Genomic DNA, 10,247 nt, shown 5'->3' on the forward strand with positions numbered 1-10,247 from the left:
TGTGGTTTTGATTTGTATTTCCCTGATAAGGAGCGACGCTGAACATCTTTTCATGTGCCTGTTGGCCATCTGGATGTCTTCTTTAGAGAAGTGTCTATTCATGTTTTCTGCCCATTTCTTCACTGGGTTATTTGTTTTCCGGGTGTGGAGTTTGGTGAGCTCTTTATAGATTTTAGATACTAGCCCTTTGTCCGATATGTCATTTGCAAATATCTTTTCCCATTCCGTTGGTTGCCTTTTAGTTTTGTTGGTTGTTTCCTTTGCTGTGCAGAAGCTTTTTATCTTCATAAGGTCCCAGTAATTCACTTTTGCTTTTAATTCCCTTGCCTTTGGGGATGTGTCGAGTAAGAGATTGCTACGGCTGAGGTCAGAGAGGTCTTTTCCTGCTTTCTCCTCTAAGGTTCTGATGGTTTCCTGTCTCACATTTAGGTCCTTTATCCATTTTGAGTTTATTTTTGTAAATGGTGTGAGAAAGTGGTCTAGTTTCAACCTTCTGCATGTTGCTGCCCAGTTCTCCCAGCACCATTTGTTAAAGAGGCTGTCTTTTTTCCATTGGATGTTCTTTCCTGCTTTGTCAAAGATGAGTTGGCCATACGTTTGTGGGTCTAGTTCTGGGGTTTCTATTCTATTCCATTGGTCTGTGTGTCTGTTTTTGTGCCAATACCATGCTGTCTTGATGATGACAGCTTTGTAGTAGAGGCTGAAGTCTGGGATTGTGATGCCTCCTGCTTTGGTCTTCTTCTTCAAAATTCCTTTGGCTATTCGGGGCCTTTTGTGGTTCCATATGAATTTTAGGATTGCTTGTTCTAGTTTCGAGAAGAATGCTGGTGCAATTTTGATTGGGATTGCATTGAATGTGTAGATAGCTTTGGGTAGTATTGACATTTTGACAATATTTATTTTTCCAATCCATGAGCAGGGAATGTCTTTCCATTTCTTTAAATCTTCTTCAATTACCTTCATAAGCTTTCTATAGTTTTCAGCATACAGATCCTTAACATCTTTGGTTAGATTTATTCCTAGGTATTTTATGCTTCTTGGTGCAATTGTGAATGGGATCAGTTTCTTTATTTGTCTTTCTGTTGCTTCATTGTTAGTGTATAAGAATGCAACTGATTTCTGTACATTGATTTTGTATCCTGCAACTTTGCTGAATTCATGTATCAGTTCTAGCAGACTTTTGGTGGAGTCTATCGGATTTTCCATGTATAATATCATGTCATCTGCAAAAAGCGAAAGCTTGACTTCATCTTTGCCAATTTGGATGCCTTTGATTTCCTTTTGTTGTCTGATTGCTGATGCTAGCACTTCCAGCACTATGTTAAACAACAACGGTGAGAGTGGGCATCCCTGTCGTGTTCCTGATCTCAGGGAAAAAGCTCTCAGTTTTTCCCCGTTGAGGATGATGTTAACTGTGGGCTTTTCATAAATGGCTTTTATGATCTTTAAGTATGTTCCTTCTAGCCCGACTTTCTCAAGGGTTTTTATTAAGAAAGGGTGCTGGATTTTGTCAAAGGCCTTTTCTGCATCGATTGACAGGATCATATGGTTCTTCTCTTTTTTTTTGTTATGTGATGTATCACGTTGATTGATTTGCGAATGTTGAACCAGCCCTGCATCCCAGGAATGAATCCCACTTGATCATGGTGAATAATTCTTTTTATATGCTGTTGAATTCGATTTGCTAGTATCTTATTGAGAATTTTGGCATCCATATTCATCAGGGATATTGGCCTGTAGTTCTCTTTTTTTACTAGGTCTCTGTCTGGTTTAGGAATCAAAGTAATACTGGCTTCATAGAATGAGTCTGGAAGTTTTCCTTCCCTTTCTATTTCTTGGAATAGCTTGAGAAGGATAGGTATTATCTCTGCTTTAAACGTCTGGTAGAACTCCCCTGGGAAGCCATCTGGTCCTGGACTCTTACTTGTTGGGAGATTTTTGATAACCGATTCAATTTCTTCGCTGGTTATGGGTCTGTTCAAGCTTTCTATTTCCTCCTGATTGAGTTTTGGAAGAGTGTGGGTGTTCAGGAATTTGTCCATTTCTTCCAGGTTGTCCAATTTGTTGGCATATAATTTTTCATAGTATTCCCTGATAATTGTTTGTATCTCTGAGGGATTGGTTGTAATAATTCCATTTTCATTCATGATTTTATCTATTTGGGTCATCTCCCTTTTCTTTTTGAGAAGCCTGGCTAGAGGTTTGTCAATTTTGTTTATTTTTTCAAAAAACCAACTCTTGGTTTCGTTGATCTGCTCTACAGTTTTTTTAGATTCTATATTGTTTATTTCTGCTCTGATCTTTATTATTTCTCTTCTTCTGCTGGGTTTAGGCTGCCTTTGCTGTTCTGCTTCTATTTCCTTTAGGTGTGCTGTTAGATTTTGTATTTGGGATTTTTCTTGTTTCTTGAGATAGGCCTGGATTGCAATGTATTTTCCTCTCAGGACTGCCTTCGCTGCGTCCCAAAGCGTTTGGATTGTTGTATTTTCATTTTCGTTTGTTTCCATATATTTTTTGATTTCTTCTCTAATTGCCTGGTTGACCCACTCATTCGTTAGTAGGGTGTTCTTTAACCTCCATGCTTTTGGAGGTTTTCCAGACTTTTTCCTGTGGTTGATTTCAAGCTTCATAGCATTGTGGTCTGAAAGTATGCATGGTATAATTTCAATTCTTGTAAACTTATGAAGGGCTGTTTTGTGACCCAGTATATGATCTATCTTGGAGAATGTTCCATGTGCACTCGAGAAGAAAGTATATTCTGTTGCTTTGGGATGCAGAGTTCTAAATAGATCTGTCAAGTCCATCTGATCCAGTGCCTCATTCAGGGCCCTTGTTTCTTTATTGACCGTGTGTCTAGATGATCTATCCATTTCTGTAAGTGGGGTGTTAAAGTCCCCAGCAATTACCACATTCTTATCAATAAGGTTGCTTCTGTTTATGAGTAATTGTTTTATATATTTGGGGGCTCCAGTATTCGGCACATAGACATTTATAATTGTTAGCTCTTCCTGATGGATAGACCCTGTAACTATTATATAATGTCCTTCTTCATCTCTTGTTACAGCCTTTAATTTAAAGTCTAGTTTGTCTGATATAAGTATGGCTACTCCAGCTTTCTTCTGGCTTCCAGTAGCATGATAAATAGTTCTCCATCCCCTCACTCTGAATCTAAAGGTGTCCTCAGGTCTAAAATGAGTCTCTTGTAGACAGCAAATAGATGGGTCTTGTTTTTTTATCCATTCTGATACCCTATGTCTTTTGGTTGGCGCATTTAATCCATTTACATTCAGTGTTATTATAGAAAGATACGGGTTTAGAGTCATTGTGATGTCTGTATGTTTTATGCTTGTAGTGATGTCTCTGGTACTTTGTCTCACAGGGTCCCCCTTAGGATCTCTTGTAGGGCTGGTTTAGTGGTGACAAATTCCTTCAGTTTTTGTTTGTTTGGGAAGACCTTTATCTCTCCTTCTATTCTAAATGACAGACTTGCTGGATAAAGGATTCTTGGCTGCATATTTTTGCTGTCTAGCACTCTGAAAATCTCGTGCCAATTCTTTCTGGCCTGCCAAGTTTCAAAATAGAGATCAGTCACGAGTCTTATAGGTCTCCCTTTATATGTGAGGGCACGTTTACCCCTTGCTGCTTTCAGAATTTTCTCTTTATCTTTGTATTTTGCCAGTTTCACTATGATATGTCGTGCAGAAGATCGATTCAAGTTACGTCTGAAGGGAGTTCTCTGTGCCTCTTGGATTTCAATGCCTTTTTCCTTCCCCAGTTCAGGGAAGTTCTCAGCTATAATTTCTTCAAGTACCCCTTCAGCACCTTTCCCTCTCTCTTCCTCCTCTGGGATACCAATTATGCGTATATTATTTCTTTTTAGTGTATCACTTAGTTCTCTAATTTTCCCCTCATACTCCTGGATTTTTTTATCTCTCTTTTTCTCAGCTTCCTCTTTTTCCATAACTTTATCTTCTAGTTCACCTATTCTCTCCTCTGCCTCTTCCATCCGAGCCGTGGTGGTTTGCATTTTGTTTTCCATTTCCTTTAAAGCGTTTTTCAGCTCCTCGTGACTGTTCCTTAGTCCCCTGATGTCTGTAGCAAGAGATTCTCTGCTGTCCTGTATGCTGTTTTCCAGCCCAGCGATTAATTTTATGACTGTTATTCTAAATTCACTTTCTGTTATATTATTTAAATCCTTTTTGATCAGCTCATTAGCTGTTGTTATTTCCTCGAGATTCTTCTGAAGGGAATTCTTCCGCTTGGTCATTTTGGATAGTCCCTGGTGTGGTGAGGGCCTGCAGGGCACTTCCCCTGTGCTGTGGTGTATAACTGGAGTTGGTGGGCGGGGCCGCAGTCCGACCTGATGTCTGCCCCCAGCCCACCGCTGGGGCCACAGTCAGACTGGTGTGTGCCTTCTCTTCCCTTCTCCTAGGGGCGGGATTCACTGTGGGGTGGTGTGGCCCGTCTGGGCTACTTGCACACTGCCAGGCTTGTGATGCTGGGGATCTGGCGTATTAGCTGGGGTGGGAAGGCAAGGTGCACGGCGGCAGGGGGGGCAGGCTTAGCTCGCTTCTCCTTAGGTGATCCACTTCAGGAGGGGCCCTGTGGCAGCCGGAGGGAGTCAGATCACTGCCGGAGGTTTGGCTCCGCAGAAGCACAGAGTTGGGTGTTCTCGCGGAGCGAGCAATTTCCCTGGCCGGAGCCGGTTCCCTTTGGGATTTTGGCTGGGGGATGGGCGGGGGAGATGGCGCTGGCGAGCGCCTTTGTTCCCCGCCAAACTGAGCTCTGTCGTCCGGGGGCTCCGCAGCTCACCCTCCCTTTGTCCTCCAGCCTTCCCGCTTTCGGAGCAGAGCTGTTAACTTATGACCTCCCAGACACTAAGTCGCGCTTGCTGTCGGAACACAGTCCGTCAGGCCCCTCCGCTTTTGCAAGCCGGACTCGGGGGCTCTGCTTGGCCGGCAAGCCGCCCCTCCGCCCCGGCTCCCTCCCGCCAGTCCGTGGAGCGCGCACCGCCTCGCCGCCCTTCCTACCCTCTTCCGTGGGCCTCTCGTCTGCACTTGGGTCCGGTGACTCTGTTCTGCTAATCCTCTGGCGGTTTTCTGGGTTATTTAGGCAGGTGTAGGTGGAATCTAAGTGATCAGCAGGACGTGCGGTGAGCCCAGCGTCCTCCTACGCCGCCATCTTCCCAGAATCCCCCTATATGTTTTATCTTTAACATGTTGTTTAATAGCTCCTATACCTTCCTTACTATCCATATTTACCATAATTGATGAATAATGCCTATATCTTAGTCATATGATATCTTCTAAGCTACTTATAAATTTACTCCCTATCTATGTTTAATGTATCTCATGAGTTTAATCTATACTCCATTTATCATCTTGTTTTTTTGGACTCAAGTTAAATATTCTTAAGTAATACAAAAAATATACATTACTACTTCTGGGGATACAAAATTTACTAAGATATGATTTCTGCCTACATATAGGCTACTGTTTGGTGGTGTGATATACAGATACGAACAAATAAGCAAATACATATGTAACACAGTAAGAGTGATATAAAATATATCTATAAATAAAACAAGAACTTAATACATGAATTATAATTATAATGAATTGATTGTGTGGGACAGACCACAATCAACACAAGACACGCTAGGCTAAAATAAACCACACAGGGGCGCGTGGGTGACTCAGTCGCTTGAGCATCCGACTTCGGCTCAGTTTATGATCTCATGGTTCATGAGTTCGAGCCCTGCATTGGGCTCTGTGCTGACAGCTCAGAGCCCAGAGCCTGCTTTAGATCCTGTGTCTCCCTCTCTCTCTGCTCCTCCCCCACTCTCACTTTGTCTCACTCTGTCTCTCAAAAATAAATAAATGTAAAAAAAAAATGTTAAATAAACCACACAAACTTGGCACCCAGGACACCAAGCTACCTTAACACATTTCTGTTGTAAGCACAGCCATGAGAATGCTTTCATAGCATTTTGGGGAAAAGTGTGTCTGTATAAAACCAACAGTTGCTGTGCAACGAGTTGCTGGGCAGGATTATCTGACATAAGTCTATTGCCTTAATGGCTGTGACCACTGGCTATTTATAGCTCCCAAACAAGCATTTATCTCCAGTACCTTAGAAGCAAAACAGAGTTCCCTGTCACTTTAGAGGCATAGAAAGTAGAAGTCACTTATTTAAGGATCAATTGCTAGCGGCTAAGAATCATTTTCAAACCATGTGTCCTACATCAATATATATTACATCAAACTACCTGCTTAAAAAATAGAAGTAGAATGTTAAATAAAGGAAACAATAATAGAAGATTAATGTAATTAATAAAAGGAGTTAAAAAAGAGGAAATTTTTTTTTTCAATATATGAAATTTATTGTCAAATTGGTTTCCATACAACACCCAGTGCTCATCCCAAAAGGTGCCCTCCTCAATACCCATCACCCACACTCCCCACCCTCCCACCCCCCATCAACCCTCAGTTTGTTCTCAGTTTTTAAGAGTCTCTTATGCTTTGGCTCTCTCCCACTCTAACCTCTTTTTTTTTCCTTCCCCTCCCCCATGGGTTCCTGTTAAGTTTCTCAGGATCCACATAAGAGTGAAAACATATGGTATCTGTCTTTCACTGTATGACTTACTTCACTTAGCATCACACTCTCCAGTTCCATCCACGTTGCTACAAAGGGCCGTATTTCATTCTTTCTCATTGCCACGTAGTACTCCATTGTGTATATAAACCACAATTTCTTTATCCATTCATCAGTTGATGGACATTTAGGCTCTTTCCATAATTTGGCTATTGTTGAGAGTGCTGCTATAAACATTGGGGTACAAGTGCTCCTATGCATCAGTACTAAAAAAGAGGAAATTTATAAAGGACAACTGAAGAATGGCAATTATTGTGACCCAGACTTTTGTACAAGTGCAATGAGAGACAGAACAATAGAAAACTGTGAGACACAGTTGCCAAATATTATTGAACCCTTAATATGTACCACATATTGTTCCATGATTTGCAGTTGATAACAGATGCTATGCAACTTATGATCCCTGTTCTAAAGTTCCTGATGTAGTACAATATATTTGGTGGAAAGCACATCAGTTCAAAACTATGAACAAGGAAAGGCATTGTATAATGAACTCTCACAATGAATAGAACTTCACTATTTTTTCTCAAACATTATTTTATTTGGTTATAATTTCACCCCAGCAAGGAGGAAGCCAGCCTTACTATATCCAAACCAAAATTGGGGCACCTGGGTGGCCCAGTTGGTTAAGTGTCTGACTTTAGCTCTGGTCATGACCTGCGGTTCATGAGTTTGATCCCCGCATCAGGCTCTGTGCTGACAGCTCAGAGCCTGGAGCCTGCTTCAGATTCTGTGTCTCCCTCTCTCTCTGCCCCTCCCCCACTCTCTCTCTCTCTCTCTTTCTCTCTGTCTCTCTCTCTCTCAAAAATAAATAAACATTAAAAAAATTAAAAAACACAATCAAAATAAACAAAACAAAGAAAACAAAGAGAAACAAAAACCAAAGGCACACTAAACCTTAAGTTAGGCTTGGAAGGGTAAATAATTCCTAAGGTCACATGACTTTCAGTCAGCCCTTAGAAAAGCCTAATTTTTCTGTCCTATTGTGCTCTTTCAACAACCTCCTCTGTTAAATTATATAAAACAAATATGCAAATAGCAGGCATACATTGAAAGAGAAGTAAATGAGGACTTGAAAAGCCATAGAAGGATTCAAGGAGAGAATGAAATGTAACTTGTCATTGGCTGATGAAGAACTTTAATTGGAAGAGGCAAAATCAGAAATAATTGCAGGCTGATTGACTTCAAGAGCAAAGGTGTGGAAATCAGAATAAGGCTTATAAGGGAAGAGCACTGAGAATATCCTCCTGAATAGAATGAAGAGTTGTAAAAAGAGGGAAAGTTAAATAAGATAGAATAGGTAGAATGGAGTCTTGTTGGAAACCATAAGGTCGGGGTAAAGAGGATGCGGTATGCATAATGAGGCTTCTACCAAGTATCAGAACCCAAAACACATTAGTATGTAAGGCTGTGTGGTCTCAGGACAAACCCCTCGGCAATTCTTATAATCATTAAAAGGTCAAGTGGTAAAAACCTAAATAAGAATATTTGATTCACTAGGGAGAAATGGAGGCAAGGGTGTTTTGGGGGGGAAAAAAACAACCAAACAGGATTTAGTTAACTAGATGTGTAGCAAGAAGTCCCCCACTCTCATTTTATGCTAAGATTTTGAGTCTGAGTTCTTGGCTTAGAGATTGACAGGAAAAGGTATTTCAGTTCGTTTATAGCTATATTTTGGAATAGATGATGTCTGTAATGGGAAGGATGCCCAAAGGTGTAGAGCTAATGAGGTTTAGTTGATGTCCATACTCAGGAACTTGGAGGAGGGAAACAAGCAAGCAAGCACAGGATACACGAGTAGATTAAGAAAAAAAGAGAGCAGAAGAGTGGACTGTCCTGGAAATAAAATAATGAGAAGGTTTCAACAAATAGATAGTCAAAGGAAGTAAATAAATGTTCTGTAACAGAAACACGAGAACTGAAAAATCCCCTATGTTGTTCTTGGTGATTAGAGAGGTTGTTGTTAAAAGTGGTTCTAGAAGAACAGAACACCAGAGGTGTGTGGGTGGCTTAGGTGGTCAAACATCTGACTTTGGCTCAGGTCATGATCTCACAGTTTGTGAGTTCGAGCCCCACATCTGGCTCACTGCTGTCAGCACAGAGCCCACTTCAGATTCTCTGGCCCTCTCTCTCTGGCCCTCCCCCTCTCCCCCTATCTCTCTCAAAATCAATCAATCAAACAATCAATCAATCACCAGACAGCAAGACTGACAGGAAGCATCTAGGAGTGAATGGGTAATGAGAAACTGGTTGTGGAAAAATATAAACTATATGTTTATATTTATAAAATCTATAAAAATATAAGTTACACAAACATAGCATAAGATTTTTCACAAAATAACAGAGGTGAGAAAGACGATTTAAAATGGGGTTTAAGACCTTACGCTCTGGAGTCAGAGAGACTCAAATCAGAATCCTGCTACCACCTCCCCTTCAATTTACTAGATTTGTGATCTTGGACCAATTGCTTAACCTTTCTGTCCCTCAATATTCTGTTCTGTAGAATGGATTAACTACAATCTATCACACTGCCTTTGATGGAGAAACTTCAAAATAAAAGGACAACAGAGTGTGCACCGGTGGAAGTAGGGAACTCTAAGAAAGGAGTGAGGTGGATAGGTCTTAAGAAAATCAGGTGGGGGGTGGGGGATTTGGAAAGAGAGCACCTACCTTTCAAAGATCAAAGTCTGCACATTCTTTCAATTGTAAAACAGCATTATTTTTTAAATGTTTATTTATTTATTTATTTATTTATTTATTTATTTATTTGGGGGAGGGGTGGACAGAGAGAGAGAGAGAGAGAGAGTGAAAGACGGAGAGAGACAGAATCCCCAGCAGGCTCCACACTGTCAGCATAGAGCCCGAGGTAGGGCTGGATCCTGTTGAACCCTGAGATCATGACCTGGGCCTAAATCAAGAGTTGGTCACTGGACTGACTGAAGCACCCAGGTGCCCTTGTAGAATTGCATTATTAAAGTTACACACTGTTTTTCATCACTCTGCATGATACATATACAAAGAACTTTCAGAAACTGCCAGGTGGATCATATACTCACTGTGAGAGAGTCTGGCAAGGAAGGAGCTGCTCAGGTACGGAATCTTCTTTTTTTGCAAGTCAGTTGAGGGCTGTGGAACAATAGTCTCTCTTAATTACTCCTGGGTTGAGGTGGGAGGATGCTTTGCTGGTTGTTAAAAGACCCCACAGATCAGGTGTGAGGAGCAATAAGAAAAAATTATCTAGTAACGCTCATCCCATATGTTCTCTTCAAATATTCCAACAAAATAAAGTAGGTTAGTTTCTGTTCTAGTTTCGCAAAAGAGGATAAATCATACTATTGTAAACAATGTATGACATTGACCATTTAAATCATTTAGTAAAATGATTTAACTCAGTAAGGACTTAACTATCAGAAAAAATTGTTTGAGAAAGAGAAAATGGATAATGAGTATATGGAAAGGAATGAAAAGTAAAGGCTAACACTGATAAACAAAAGAGAGAATTAGCAATCTTAATGGTTTGGTTTCCTTAAATTCAGCCACTATTAGAGTGTTTTCATTTCCAGTGTTAACCAACCTGTACCCATCTTGAGCTG

Source organism: Lynx rufus, unplaced genomic scaffold (assembly GCF_022079265.1).
Source record: "Lynx rufus isolate CCGP_SWC_20201006 ecotype Redwood Valley unplaced genomic scaffold, mLynRuf1.p SCAF_9, whole genome shotgun sequence".
NCBI lineage: Eukaryota > Metazoa > Chordata > Mammalia > Carnivora > Felidae > Lynx > Lynx rufus.